At 32.3% G+C, this 16,653-nt stretch overlaps 1 long non-coding RNA gene and 1 pseudogene across 1 annotated transcript in view; both read left to right on the forward strand.

The window, feature by feature from the left end:
* LOC143669735 (uncharacterized) overlaps positions 1-16,417 on the forward strand; it is an 84,529-nt gene extending 68,112 nt beyond the window's left edge. Inside the window, exons 2-3 of the long non-coding RNA XR_013169023.1 lie at positions 3,588-3,650; positions 16,327-16,417. This is a non-coding gene — a long non-coding RNA (uncharacterized LOC143669735). The remainder of the gene's footprint in view (positions 1-3,587; positions 3,651-16,326) is intronic.
* LOC143669771 (olfactory receptor 13G1-like) lies at positions 9,786-10,672 on the forward strand (annotated as a pseudogene).
* Positions 16,418-16,653: the final 236 nt, after the last annotated feature.

Consider the following 16,653-nt stretch of genomic DNA (forward strand, 5'->3'; position numbering starts at 1 on the left):
TTAAGTCCATGGATGGTAGTTTTTGTGGAAGCATTAAGTGCAGGTAAGGCAAACTCATATGTGGAGTATGTGTATTCCAGTTAGAAACAAATTGTCACCCCTTGCATGATGGAAGTGGTCCAATGTAATCAACTTGCCATGATGTAGCAAGCTGATCATCAAAATGGATGGGCCATTTGGGCACTGAGTATAGGTCTCTGCTGCTGGCAGATTGGGCATAAAGCAGTGACTGTAGCCAGTTTAGTCCTGGGAAGGGGAAGTCCGTGTTGTTGAGTTTATGCATAACCTCCATCCTTACTACCATGACCACTTGTTAATGATCCCCTTGGGCAATGGCAGAAGTGGCTAAGGAAAGATGATGACTGATATCCACAGGATTGGTTGTATTAGCCACTTAATTATGAAAACCTTACTCTTGGGTCTGGGAAGATAGCAGAATAGATTGTATCTATTTCAGCCCTGCTTCATGGAAAAGTTTGTTAATGTAGTTCTTACTTTTCAGAGAATATGTGTGTTCCTGCTCAGAGTAGTGCATAATGTTCACTTCCTAGTCTTTCAGACTCCTCTGGCAAATATATTAAAATAAAACAATATATTAAACTAGCTTGGCCAAAATGATGAAACTTTAGCATTATGAGACAAATATAAATCTTTCCCCTTCATGTCAAGGCATTTTGCAGCATATCAGTTTAATAAAGTGATGTCCTCAGAGGTATTTTGCTGGATAACAAGTGTACAATAACCGTTGTTCCCAAAACCTTACCTTCACTCTTACATATTTTTTCATAACTGGAGGTTGGACAGATAAACATTGTAGGATGAAACCGGGATAATGAATATTATTTTACCTTCAGGTAGAGGCAGAATTTTGAGATGTAAGTATTCTATTTGATAGGAAAGAGCACTGGGCTTTGACATTTAAATTGCTGATTTTGAGCCTTGGCCTAGAAACATGGATAGTGTTAATTTAAGGAATTTTGTACATTTCCAGAAGTATGTAAAAATAAATGTATTAAAAGAGGTTCATGAAAGAGAGTTTGTTCTTAACACCTATAGTGCAGAGCCTGTCACTTTTGAAGAATTCAACTAGAATAAATCATTACTAATAATATTTCAGTGTGGCTAAGACGATAATATCATCCCAAAAGTAAAGCATCTAACCCTCTATGATCCCTGATATCTCCCTCAGAAAGAAGTGTTTCTCTTTTTTCATGATGCTTTCATTTTTGATATTTTAATAACTCATTTATCCATTTCACTCATATATCAATAATTAAGTCTTTATTTCATGAATGAAAACATGATCAAATGAATATGGTACTATGGAAAGGATTTAAGGTAACACAATGAAATTCATACATGAATTCCATGAAGCTTTTGACTATCTAGTAATGAAGTATAGAAAAAAGCAGGCAAAGATAATGCAGCTGTCTGAGAGAGACTATAAAGCTATGCCAACATCCATAAAGAACACTCAGGATAGAAACCTAAAGCATAAAAAAAATTGTGGAGGAAGTTGAATATGAGGCAAGTTCTCAAAGATGGGTAATCATCGACCAGATATATAAGTTCTACAAAAAGACACCAGTTAAAGGTGTGACATTATAAGACCATCAAATGTCTGTGCATCTTCCTGCCTGGAATTTAGAAAGCCTTTATCTCTCTTTGTGTGAGGTTAATCTCTCTTTGTGTGAAGTTTTGTTATATTAGAAGTGTTAATGTTAGAGCAGAAGTCACCGAATTGTAATGGATTTTCTTTTTATTTTATTCACTGACACTTAAAATGTGAAAGATTCTTGTTTACTTTCTATGTAATCTAACTAGAGATTCCCTGTTTTAGAATTATTTTCTGTTTTTGTTTGCTTTTTGGCAGGCTCTGGGAATTGAACCTGGGTCTCTGGCATGACAGGAAAGAACTCTCCCACTGAGCCGCCACTGCCCACCCTATTTACTGTTTTTGATATGACTTTGTAATGGCTTTAATTATTTAAGGAGAAAAAATTGGATCCTAATGGTATTTGTGGTGTATGTGTGTATATATATATTTTTAATGTAGTAGACTTGATTTTTTAGGACAGTTATAGGATTCCAGAAAATCTATGCAGAAAGTAGAGTTTGTTCACATATATCAACTCATACAGTTTCTCCTAATGTTGATATTGTCCATTAGTTTGGTGTTTTTGTTGTAACTGATGAAGCAATATTGATACACTATTATCATTAAATAAGTCAATGGTTTATATTACAGCTCACTGTGTTATACACTTATAAGGCTTTTGCCAAAAGCATGATTTAATTTTTCTACCACTACAATATCATGCAGAATAATACCAAGGAGCAAAGAAGGACCTGTACTCCAACAATTCATCCTAGTTCAATTTCAGTGAATTCTGGAAACCATGAATCTTTTAAGTGTCTCTATAGCTTTGTTTTTTCCAGAATTTCAACATAATGTTGGAATCAGTATGTGACTTTTACAGACTGACTTCTTTTACTGGTTTCATGACTTTTTTACAACTTGCTAACTCAATTCTTTTTGCTGCTGATTAACACTCCATTGTCTGGATGTTCGCACAGTTTATTTATTCATTCACCTATTAAGGACATCTTGAGTGGTTACAACTTTGGGAATTATGAATAAAGCTACACTATACATTCATGTGCATGTTTTTGCATGAATATATATGCTCATCACATTTGAGTAAATACTTAGGGGCATAACTGCTCAAGTGTATGGTAAGTCTATGTTGAACTTGTAAGAAACTGCCGCACTGTCTTCCAAAGTGGTTATACCAACAGCAGTGAATAAAAGCACATATTGTTCTTCATCCTTGCTAACATTTGGTATTGGCAGCATTGGATTTTAGTCATTCTAATGGGTCTGTAGAAGTATCTCATTCTGTTTTCATTTGAAATTCTCTAATGACATATGATATAGAATAGTCTCTATATTTATTTTCCATCTGTCTAGATTCTTCAGAGAGATAGCTGATCCAATCTTTTTTTTCACTTTTTAATTGGGCTTCTTATTTACTTATTGTTGAATTGTAAGGGTTCCTTATATATTTTGGAGGTAAGAACTTTGTCAGATATATGTTTTTCAAGTATTTTCTTCCAATGTATGGCTTGCCTTTTCATTATATTAATAGTGATTTTTCACAGAGCAGAACCTTTTCATTTTAATCAAGTCCAACTTATGTTATTTCTTTCATCAATTTTAATGTTCTAGATATAGCTATAAATTCAACAACAAACTCATAGACCAATCTATTACTTTTTCAAAATGCTGTTGATTGATATTATTTTAGAGTGCATTTTGGTCTTTAAAGAGAATTGATGGCATGCAAAGTCCAACTCTTCATGTCATCATAATTAATTAATGTAAGGTCATGAAAATTGTTCCTCTGAGATGTATTTTATGCACCTATCAGCAATTCGGACTGAGATGTAATTCCCCAAGGACACTTATACTTGAGTCAGGAAACATGAATTTGATTGATCTTAAGTAGGAAGGAACCAGTACTTAAGCAAGAATAAAAAAGCTCTATTGTCAGCAAACTAACAGAAAATACTGTTTTTATTTTCAGGTTTTTCTAGTGATTTAACAAAGGTCACCATTTAAACATCATAATTTCTAATAGAGAACAAATGTGAGTATTTGGGACATTCTAATTTTCATGGATACAGTGAAATCATGGCCTAAATAGGGAAGTATGAGCCAAGGAACTTATTAGCTCATTTTTAGGCATAGGACTAAAGAAAATTCATCAGGTGATGACAGTTCAAAACAGATTCACCATTGTCTTTTTTTTTCTATTTTTCAAATGTGTATAATCATTTTTATAATATGATTAATCATATAGAAAGCAGGTTGCATAACATTTATTTTTGACTAAATAAATAGTTTAAAACTTGGCAACAGTGCTTCAATTTGGGGATAATTCTAGATATAGCTTTTATCAAAAGCACACATATCAATAATTTGGCATTAATATTCTTACGAAAATATTTGTCATAGAAAAATGAATCTAAAATTTAAAGACGGATTTATTTATAAAGAGAGACAGTATATTGTTGTTGTTTTCATAAAACTTAGCATATTTAAAGTGACTGCCTTCACTAATCATAAAATGACTATTCCTTGTTAAGTATCTAAATTGTTAATTAGATAAATTTAAAATACTCTTGGCAAGTAAGATTTCAAATTCTGTTAATCCTTTTGTGCATAATTAGAATTTATATTGAAATTGCCACTTTTTAAAAAGAATTTAAGTAGAAATTGATACTTTTTATAAAAATAATTTGCTTATGTTCACAGCTCTCATATTTAGGGAAGGTAATAAAAGAAGTTAAGCCTGATCTCTGCATTCTAATTCTTTTGTTTCACTGCTATGACAGCACTGTTATATTCTACTAACACTTAAACCTGGACATCTTAGAAATGAGTTCTGATGGTCACTGGAGTTACATGAAAAATATTGTAAAATAAATACACTGTATTGCCCCCAAAATACCCATTAAAATCATATATCTACCATAGAATTCTCACTTGCGGACCACCCGGGCTTGATTCTGGGCCCATGCATTTCCCAAAAACAAATAAACAAGCAAACAAAGAAAGACATAACAAACAAAAAAGTCAGAAAAATAGTCCAGTAATAGGACTAAGACCCGTCCTGACTGATGTGGACTACAAATTATGTGAAGTAGCCTCATCACAAGGTCCAACTTCAAATGGGTTACACCCACAGAAATGGTTTAAATTTAAGAACATGTTTTAGTAGGGTGTGTACAGTTTGAAATCACCGCAAGGAGTTTCCTAGGAAATGGGACTTACCATGGAAATTTGGAGTAATTCCACACTAAAGGGTTGGTTATTTACTTAACTCAAGTAGGGCCATGAATTATATTGGCTGCCTCACTCCCATAATCTATACCACCCTTAACCATTGTGTACCACACTCTACTTCCCAGGCACTTTTATTCTCTGCTTCTCTCTCTCTCATTGACCCCTCCAAAACCTCAGAAAATTGAGACATATCCACTTTCATCTTTCTTCCAGTACTTCATCTGTGAAGCTAAACTAAAGAGAAAGCAGCCTTCTCCTTGAACACTGTATAACCTAGAATCATCTCTCACTTCATGTTGCTTGATCTAGAGTTGCCTAGAATGTAGTGGTCTGGGAGAAATCATTCTGGATTAAGTTATACCACCTCGTTCCTATAAAAACAGTGGTTACTTTGGTGAGCTCCTGGCACTTTGTCTTAAAGTTAAAGAGGTTTTAAAGAAATTTTTGAAGAAATTTCTATATTGTTCATGCTGGAAATGAATATGAAATTATTGTAAAACAGACATGATGATAATGAGAAAGATGATGATGATGATGGTGATGATTTAGTTGATGATACAGAAGAAACCAGGCTTTGAGTGTTGGCAGTTGTATGACATTTTGAATGAATTGGCCACTAGACTCCTTAGATTCAGGCCCCAAAGTCACCTATGTCTGATTGTGTGACAATGAACAAGTGTTAATCAAATAAATCCCAGCTTCAAGTGTCTCATGTAAAATATGAACAATATTATTAATAATTTTTAATTAAACATGTTCTCAGTATTAAACAAAAAAACACAGTGATAGGTATATAAATAAAACACCACCATGAACTGCTATTAAACATTCTGATACAGACAATTAACATCATCTGATGTTAAGTCACTCCCTTTGGGAAGCAATTACCAATGTTTATTTGATTACATGCCTGAATCCTACGAAATATCTAAAATTAAAATACAAAATTCTTACTCTATGCACTTGGTCTATTTTATAACTTTTATTTTGTTCTTGTTATCAATAAACCTTAATTTTAATCATAATTAAATTATTATTCTAGAAGCCTATCGGTGTTTACAGACAGTTTTAGCACAACATGAACAATAATATATCTTTTTGCAATCCATCCTCTGTTGTCATTAGGGTTGTCTTTCTAAAACTGGGGCACACAGCATATTATTTCCTTTCTCTAAAACTCATAAGTATCTTAGAAGCATAAAATAATTCCTGAGTATAATAATCTGAACAAGTTCCTCATCATTATATTTCACATAGCGCAGTATTTTTTTTTTTTTTTTTTTTTTTTTTTCAAAGAAAGACAGAGAGAAGGATAGAAGGAAGGAAGGGAGGAAGAAAGGGAAACATCTTTAAACATTTTCTTATTTTATTATATTTTGTTTGTTTGTTTTGTTTTTTTACATGGGCTGGGGCCGGGAATCGAACCGGGGTCCTCCGGCATGGCAGGCAAGCACTCTTGCCCGCTGAGCCACCGCGGCCCGCCAAGCGCAGTATTTTTATGCACACAAACTGCCCTAGTCTTCTAGCTAAACTGCTTCCCATTTCCCAGAAATATTTTGTGCTTTATGCTTCCTTACATTTGCAAATCAGTGATGTTGCTTGCTATTTGCAAATCAGTTATGTGGCTTGTTATTTATTTCCCAACCTCTTTCCCTTTTCCCTTCACACTTTTTAAGAACTGCTTACTACTTTCATGGATAATACCACATCCATACATTTAGTTTTAGTTAGCCTTGCCACTACCCTATCCAAAACCAAATAAAATGCACTACGTTGCTGTATTAAAGAGTCTGTGTCTATTGTAATTTGCCCAAGCTTTCAACATGATAGTTAATTGGGTGTTTTTTCATCATTAACTCTGAGATAACTGAGAACATATATTTTCTTAACATCATAGTCAATGGCAATCATACAATGATTAGCACAATATATGAGCTTTTGATATTTTTTGTAATAAAGGTATCTTTATTGTAATTAGAATTAATTGATTTATTTTTAATTGTCCAAAAATCTTAATGTCTTTAATTATAATGCTTCAATTATTTCAAATATAGGTTTGGAAATATTTACTCAATTAAATATTGAAAACTGTCTCATTATTACTGAAAAAAAATCCATTTTCTAAAGTGAGACTTCTCAAATGACATGTATTTGAACTCTAAATAATAACTGATCACCTTTATTTGAGAGCTAAATATGACCCCATATTTGGGCTAATGATTCACCTTCATTATTTAATGTTAAAACTATTCAATGAGGTTATAACTGATTTTACTCCCCATTAAATCAATAAACCAACATAAATCTGTAGAACATGAATTAAAAGTGCCAGGTTACAGACAGAAGGTACAAGGTTAAAATTTAAATCCACTGTGCTACAATGATTCTAACTGAATTTAACTGATTTTTCTTGCCTCTGAAATTTAATCAATGGACAATTTTAGCCAGATTTACATAATTACTGAAGCAAAGTTTTGATCATTCCAGATGAGATGATCAGAGAGGGACATGAACAAAAAGAAGTGGCTTTTGATTTTTGACCCCTAGAAAAATAGACTTTGAGGCTAATTTGAGTAAGCCCTCTTTCACCGGAAGATGTGACCTTTGGGTTACTAGGGTTACTTACACAAACCAGAAAAACTTGCTGAATTTCAGGAGGAACTATTGACCACTACCTGGATGTCTCAAGATAGAGAATAGCATATAATTCTACTCCAGATCAAAAGCATTTGATCAAGGATTTTGTAGTCATTACATTACATAATCCCTCCAACAAAGTCTCTTTCTGAGTTCAGCCTCCTCCGCAAACAATAATCATCTCAACTCATGGAAAAAGCAGTGAATATAAAGCTCAGCCTGTGAAGGAGGATGCATGACATTACATTTAAAATCTTCAGAGTTTCCTACTTTTCCACCATCTCTGATGGTGCACTTCTTTGCCTCTTTCTGAACTTTTGTCATTTTATAAAACTTGGCTTTGTATCTTGGACTGGGATCTTTTCCTCAAACTCAGCTTCATAAGAGACATTTCAATAACTTTAACAAATAACAGTATTTACACTGATAAATAATTCTTTAAGGGAAAATTAAGCTTTACTTCATTGAGAAATGTTCAGCTTATATTTGAGTACCTACTTTTTATAGTTAAAATTGTGTAGTTTAAAGGGGACTTATATCTTATAGATTGATTCTTAGAAGTTTTGATGCCAGGACTCTGATTCAGAATGACCAGACTGAAACCTGTTAATATACTTTTAAACCATATTCCAGACTTAGTATTTTAATGATAAATTACCATCCTTTATTTCAACATCAGATTACTCAAATATTTGAAGACAGCTGTTTTGTCTTTATTTTCTTTCTCCCAAAATCACATATCAGTAGAATAAAGGGTATTTTTCATCTATCCTCAAACAATTCTTGTATCACTGTTTTGTGTTTTGTGTGAAGGTATATAGCCAAGAAAGTAATAACAATATTGGGGAGATCTGACAACATTAAGTGTTAATCTTTGCTCTATCATTTACAAAATATGGAATCCTAGTAACCATTATCTTGTCTCTACAAAGTGTTTACTCAATAACCATATAAATACAGTAAAATTAAGTTTCAATGTAGTTGTGAGGGCAAATGATATCCTGTCTCCAGAGGATCTCTTGTCACATACCCAAGTTATGGTAGATCTTATATTATTTCTGTATGGGAAAATGAGCAGTAAAACTAGGAATTCTCAAACTGGATTACATATTAGACAAAAGCTTCCTTTATTTTAGCTCCTTATTATCTAAGGAGCTTAGATTTCTCTTATTGAATTAAATGTGACTGTGGACCTGGGGGTGAAATTAATAATGGATTTTGAAGATACACATACATAAATGATTTTTATTTATGCTCCTGTTTAGGTATTATAAATATAATACCATCTTTGGAATGTCTAAGATCCAAAAAAAGTTATATAAACAACAAAGTAATGAATAAATTTAAAACCACTTTAAGCACCTGATCATAATAGTCATGCTAGCCATGAATTCATGCAAATTATCAATTACATAAAAGGTCAAATAAATAAAATCCTACATGTATAAAATAAAAGAGTTTGACTCTGTTTATATAAAATCTGATTTTTCTATCAAGTTATCAAAGTTTCAAAAATAAGAAAAGTGAAGCTTTTGAAGTTTTATGGTCAATTTTAAGCTATAATGAAAAGCAATCAAATCTGTTTTTAAATCCAACTCACTTGTCATTATATGACAATGCCACAAATCATTGCTTCACTCAATTTGAGCAATGTACTTGCTGCGTTGTACAAAGAATGTAGAAAGATTGTCAAGGCGGACATTTGATTAAATTGCTTCTTAGTTGAATTGCTATAGTCAATGATCCCATGAATACACAGCCTCAGACTATTAGTTGTGCATTTTTTTCCTGAACTGTGGCCAATATAATTAGCCCTGTCTACTTCCATTGCTATAGATATTCCTGCTAAAAAATATCTCAAGAGATATCTAGAGATAGTATTTTTAACTGAATCTGTGCAGTATGTAATTATTTTAATGTATTTTCATGGGAAATATATATGAAAATGTAAATTGTTCTCATAAAAGTTTCAACTCAAAATTATAATAGTGAAGTATTTGAAGATGTTCATTTTTGCATGTTATTCTTTTCAACCACTGGCTTTAGTTTACTTGAATAATCAATGGAAGAATGTGACCAGGGAATGGTATCTGTCTGGAGAATATAGAATATTGCCTTGGAAGAGTGATTATCATTGTAAGGAAAGTCCTGAAATAAAGTTGTAGCAAATCAATAATCAAATTAATGAATTCATACACACACATAAAATGCCCCACAACTTCTCCTAACAACATGCAGATACTTTTAGCTTCCAGGAGTTCACTCTGTGCAATATCTGACATTTAATTGCCAAACCAGAATGAACTACAGCATTGCAACAGAGTTTGTGATTCCGGGCCCCACAAGAAATCCTGAACTCCAGGGAGTTCTCTTCATTATCTTTCTTTTCATCTACCTTGAGGCCTTTCCTGGCAATATGCACATTGTAATTGTCTAATATATAATACCACCTTGCATAACATGTGTTCTTCTTTAGGGACTGGCTAGTGTGGACATTATCTGCACAACAAGCATCATCCCAAAGATGCTGAGGACTATGGTAATGACATGTGAAACCATTTCATATGGAAGCTGTATGATTCAGCTCTTCTTCATGTGCTCCCTTGGGGCCAAGATGATTCTCTTCATCACCATGGCCTAGGACTGCTATGTAGCTATCTGTTTCCCACTTTGTAACAGGACTATTATGAACCACCATATGTGTGTTGCCCTGTTCAGCATTGTCATGGTTATTGCAATAATCAAATCCTGTATTAACACAGGTTTAATCTTAAGGTTAAATAATATTGACCATTTCTTCCCTGAGATCCCCCCACTACTGGCCTTGTCCTGCAGCCCCATGAGAATCAACAAGGTGATGGTGTATGTGGCTGACATTACCCTATCTGTAGGTGATTACACCTTCACCTGCATCTCCTATGTTTTTATCATTGCTACTATTCTCCACATCTGCTCAGTAGAAGGCAAAAGGAAGACCTTTTCTAAATATCCATCCCCTGACATAGTGGCTTACCTCTAAAATCCCCCTGTGATCTACACCTACAGCTGTCCTGCCTCTAGCTATGCATTTGAAAGGAATAAGGTAGAAGCTACCCTGTACACTCTTGGGACACTGATTTTTATGGGTTCTGGAACAAGAACATGAAGAAAGGGATTAGGAAATTGTCTGCGTTTCTGAAAAATTAGTAATTTCAAGATGAACCTCAGCTTCTTGGTGTAGACTCTTGTCCTAGTATATCTCATATTTTACTAAACTTTCATAGTTTTCTCCACTGCTGCTTTATCATTTTCACTTTAGAGCAAGTAGGATTCACTCCTCCCTAAGTCATGTCCTTAGATTTCTTTTTTAAATTACACTTATTTCCTTGCCATTCCAACTATACTGATTTCTGCTTATCATTCCACAAATTTTTGGAATGTGGTCTTTCTGAAAACTTTCCAAATTAATCATAGAGGGTGTAAAATATCTCTCCTTTTCCTACTCTGTTGCTAGTATTCTCAGTGCCTCCACTAAAATTGCATATGCTTCACATAAACAATGCTTGCAATGCAATACACATACATGCTCATATAAATGTATATCACAATGTATATTCCAAAATATTTCTGAGATATATTTAAATATATACAATAACATCAACTGCTTATACATGCATGCATATAAAACAATTACCCACACACACATACACTTCCTTCATATATGACAAAGTAAGATTACTTCTAATATTATATAATTCAATGTTCTGTAAATTTCTTTGCAATGAAGAAAACAGCACAAAATGGGGAACCATGGTATATTTCAAAGAGGACATTGGAAGGGAGTCATTTGGTATTGTGTTGGGTGGTTTGGAAAAGGATAAAGGAAGCAGGAATTTTCCTTGGATTAGGTGGTGACAAAAAATTGGGAGCAATTTTATATACAATGCAGGAGGAATGAAGCATTGCTAAAGCTCTAATTAAGAAGGAATCTGCAATCACTCATATTAGCTGGTAAAAGAGGATTTTAGTCATCCTGGGGCTTAAGCAGTGTTCTTGTTTTCATCTGTGCTTAGGAAAGTTAATGGCCTGACCTTGTTTCCGTCTTGCACCAACATAGTGAATTTTTCTGGTATAAAGAGAATTTTTTTTAAATAATCAATAGAATATCATAGCCTAGATGTTGAACTCTGTTGACAACTATCAGAGCTTGCTTCTTTTTCCACTGTCACTTCATGAGAGTTCAGCTCATAGATGACCTTTTTCCATTATGCTTTTCTTCTTGTAAAAGAAAGCCCCATGAAAGTCAATTTGAAAATATAGATTACTTTCTTTACAGCACATTATAGTTAAATAACTGCTTGAATGTGTTCCCTTTTCTGAAATTAGGTAGTTATAACAAGGTTTGAAGGACTAAGTCCATCATTTGAAAAATTCATATTTGTTTTATCAAGATTTTTCATTTCAAATGAAAAATTTTCAAAGAGGAATTATTCTGACACTGTGTGCATGCATTTTATAATGTATGTATAAAGGAATATCACATCACCATATTTTGGACTAATTTATAAGTTTTTCTACCTGACATATTATACTGGAGCATATACCTCACATAATATAGGAGAGAAATAACTTTGTATATATATCTACTTTTCTGGAATATTTATGTGCATGACATTTACAGTAGACCCATTTTTCTTACCCAGAACCATACATCTCTTACCAAGGTAAATATAAATATTAAGGCTTTTACCAATCATTGTAAGTTTCAGAGGTAGGTGACAATAGAAATGTGAGTATTTTGTGTTTTGTACCATTTCTAAGTTAATATGCAAATGGGATGAAGAAAATTATTCTATATAATGGATTTATTATTCACTGTATCTGGTACTTTAAGAGAATTTAATGACTACTTCACAATGGACAGAGCTAGTTTGCTTAGAATGCTGTGATAATAAGCCATCTGATCTGGGCTTGGTACTCTTGCAGGTTATTTAGATTTCACTGGAGAAAGTATGTTGTACTAAAATAAATTATAGAACAAAGCCTGTGCAAGTTTCCAATATTATGTTCAACTGCAAATAACAGAATACTATCACAGTCCTTTAAAGCCAGTGAAGAAATTTAGGCCTCATGAAACAGAAGTCTGGTGATAGGCAGTCCCTGGTGTCTATGATAGTTCTTTGCTGCCACAAAAGAATTATGCTTCTTCAATTTTCTTGCTTGGCCATTAACTTTGTTTTCCCTTGGATCACAGACAGCTTCATTTTACTAGGCATCACAGTCATGACAAAAACAGAATGAAGGTTAAGAATAAAGAAGAAAAGGGCAAATGAGACTTTGTTCATTCTTTTTATGAGTCAATATAGATTGGCCATAACTATATTACTGCACATCTCAAGCAGTAAAAATTGATGGGAAAAGTAAGTTTTGTAACTAACATTTGGCATGCCTGAACAAATTTGGAGCTAATTCAAGGTTAATGGAAAGGAATATTCATATTATATAGACTATTAGAAATATCTACTATAAAAAATGTATCACACATGCAGATCTGGAACCATCAAATGCTTGAATCAAATATGTATTGAAAAGCGAAGGTTGATAAAACTGAGAACACCATCATAATACAAGCTTTGTTCTTCTACTGGTGGAGGCCATAAGACTTGTTACAATTTGATATGATTTGATTTTCAAAAAAATGCTGTTCATATTTTTTCCTTTTGTGTTACATTATATAGGTATAGAGTTAATTGGAATTTAGAAAATTAGTAAAAAATTGAGGTTTCTTTGTAATACACATATTGGAATCAAAAGGTCAACTCTACCATGTGTTTATTAAAAACATAGGTTTTTCTAGACAGTCATGTAGACAAAGGTTTACAAAGGGAAGATTTGATTTTAGATGTCTTCTCTCGGTTAACAGTAGTCGATCATTCTGATTAAAGAATAAAATATTGAGATTTAAAAACACTCTAAAGTTTAATTAATATAAAAGCAAATCTATAGCTAGAATTGGGTAAAGAAAGAAAACAAGGTTTGTTTCCTTAACTCCAGATTCTACTTTGGGTTTACATATTCCCAAAGAGGTAGAATTTTGCTTACATCCCAGAGTAAGTTACTGAGCTCTGTTCAGAACTTTTAAGGCACTGAAAAGAAAAATTAAACTATGAACCATATTGCATGATTTTTCTAGAACAGTGGATAGTATTTTGAAAATCATGAACCCCTGGAAATAACTTTTTTACTATAACATACATATTCCCTGTTTATATCATATTATATAATATGTTTAAAATATGAGTTAAAGATAAAGAGAATAATTTAATTAATAAGATTTAATTCAAAATATTTATTAGCAGTACATGCATTTTAATAATTCTAAAACAATAGTTATATTAATGATACATGGTAATGTTTAAGTAATATTAGTAAGAGTCATATAACTTAAATTGTTTCCACATCTTCAAAATTCTTAATAGTTGACTAATGAAACAATGGGCTGGTTTTAAGTGTGTTATATTGTACTATTTAGATTCATTAATTTACAAGAGCTAAAAGCAATACTTCACACATTATTTTATACAAAAATAAAACAAATACATTACTGATTGGGTTTGCTAAATGATAATAATAATCTATCAATGACTTTCCACATTTATGCAAACATGTTGAAATCTGGCTTTACAAATAAACCATAAGCTGTCACAGGCTTGTTTTCTTTCAAATGGGTAGAAAACCTATTTGAACCTCTTCTTTTGATAATTTAATATGAGTTTAGAAAATCATGTTTCTAAGTGATTTAGAGATTTGTTTACATCATTTTTGCCAACAAAGTTGCACAATGGTACATGTATCTCCAAACATTTATTTCTTTAATTTTTCCCCATGTGTGTTATATTTTATGAAACTTATCTTTGATCTAGATATCATGCAAACTTCCCTGAATTCTAGATAGCATGCAAATTTCCCTAAATTCTGTATTTTTTTAATTAAGGAAAAACGCTTTATATTAAAATTATGTGAAATGACTTGAAAAGAAAGTAATTTCACTGCACTGCTTTAATGTTATATAACCTAAATACAAAGAACTACAAACAATGTTTATACTGATTTTAGTAATAGTTGGTATGCAATTGTGAGGTAAAATATAGAACTCTTCAGTATAAGCCATCCAGTTTCATCAACAATAAAATTGCATGAACTCATGGGGCATTTCATCTTTAAAACAGACATACTTTCTGGGCCTGTCTCTGGAAAGGTTTAGAAATAATGATCAATGAAAAAAGCAATGAGCATCTGACCTTGAGATTGTGGTATTTATACACTAGTTCCCATCAAAAGAAGCACATTCTTTGCAGAAATAGTAGGCTATAGGACAGGGGTCTAATTTGTTTATGATAACCCTGGAATTAATGGTCAAACAAGAAAGCCAGAATGCTATTAGAGATGAAGGGCATTATGACAAATAGTATTATGATTCAGTTAACAACTTACATGCTTCTTTCTACTGGCAAGGGCTGGACATTTGTGCAATAGCATGGATAATAACTGGAGTGAATTTAACCCATCATATATTTAAATATGAGAGGTCCAAATGATACTAAAATGTATCATGAATTCAGGGGGGTGTTAGGGAATGAACTGTCAAAACTGGTAAAGAAAATAAAAGAGTGTGTATTTTGTCTTTTTTATAAAATTCATGCTTCAGTACACCAGTGTTGTCACATAGTTGGTGTGCTAGAGAAATTTGTCTTCCTAGAAGGATTTTAGTTGATAAATGAATAAGGAAGATGGAATTAAGTAAATTAAATAAATCTAGGCAATTGTCATGAATGGCTGTTGACAACACTGAAAGAGGATAACTACTCTTACAAGTCACCTTGCTAAAAGAATTAATCACAGTTTAAGCAAACCTCAATCTAACAACCAGTTTATGGAAACTGCAGTGTTTAAAGGACAATAATACCACAGACGTGCCTTCAACAAAATCCAAACTGGAAAACTTGAATATAAACTAATGATTTTCCAGCAACAACAAAATTTCAAGATTAAAAATAAATTTTTAAAAGAGAAAATTTTTTTTAAAAGGTGAAGGTAAACACAGAACAAATGGAATTTAAGTGATTTATCAACTAATTGCAAAGTTTAGACCTTCTCTTTTACTCCTAATTCAAGCAAAGCTGTTGTATGAAAACCAAGGCAATTACAAAAAGAAGAACATCAAATGATTATTTCATAATATTTGTGGAGTTAGTTTTTAAGTATGGTGATGTTTTATTATGAAAAAGTGTTTTATCTTTCAGAGGTACATTATGAAATATGTACGGAACAAATAAAGGTAAAAAGAAACATTCCTTCCATCATTAAGTTTAATAATTCTTGCTGAAATTTGTTTAGTATTTTTTTCATGTGTAAAATAAGAAAACTTTATGTGGAATGATGCATTCATAAATGTTCTATTATATTTTAAGTGTGTTTTTCTTTGTAAAGCCAACCCCTTCACAATTTTTTCACTTTTGTCTACAAGTATTTGTGCATACTTTAGCTTTTGATATAGGAAATTAACTTTACCACAGCAAAGAAGAAATGTAGCTGCTCAACTAGTGGTTAACATCTTAATAGTTCTTTCTGCATAGTCTTTTGATTAAAACAATATAGATAGTATTTACTGTTGGGAATATATCTTCCCTAATACAGCTCCCTTTCACTCATTTTCAAAAATATTCTTTGAGTATCACATAATTGAAATAGAATTGTTACAAATATTAAATGTTCTCATAGAAGACCTCTTACACTGAAAAAATTGTTTTAAAATTCATGTTTTTCTGAACTCACCTCCTCATTTATCTGTTCTTTCAAAGATATTTGCTGACACAGGAATGAAGTTCAGTTTCTTATCGCAACGTTTTCCCCCACCTTTTTCAGCAATGTTCAACAACATAAGAAAAAAAAGTATGTCTTTAAAGCGATTTTGCTTTCTTTCTTTTGCTTTCAAATAAAAAACTCAAATGCAGCTTTCAAATATTTATCATTATGCATACTTTTTAAATTTTTCTTTGTTTTTTATATACATACATTTTTTAAATTACAAGATTCTGTAAAGTGTGATCTATTGCAAAATTTTCTGAGGGATATCGCTGTCCAGAATACTAAATTTGAATAATTTGTCCTAAGGGTGATGGCTTCAT

Source organism: Tamandua tetradactyla, chromosome 26, assembly GCF_023851605.1.
Source record: "Tamandua tetradactyla isolate mTamTet1 chromosome 26, mTamTet1.pri, whole genome shotgun sequence".
Classification (NCBI taxonomy): Eukaryota; Metazoa; Chordata; class Mammalia; order Pilosa; family Myrmecophagidae; genus Tamandua; species Tamandua tetradactyla.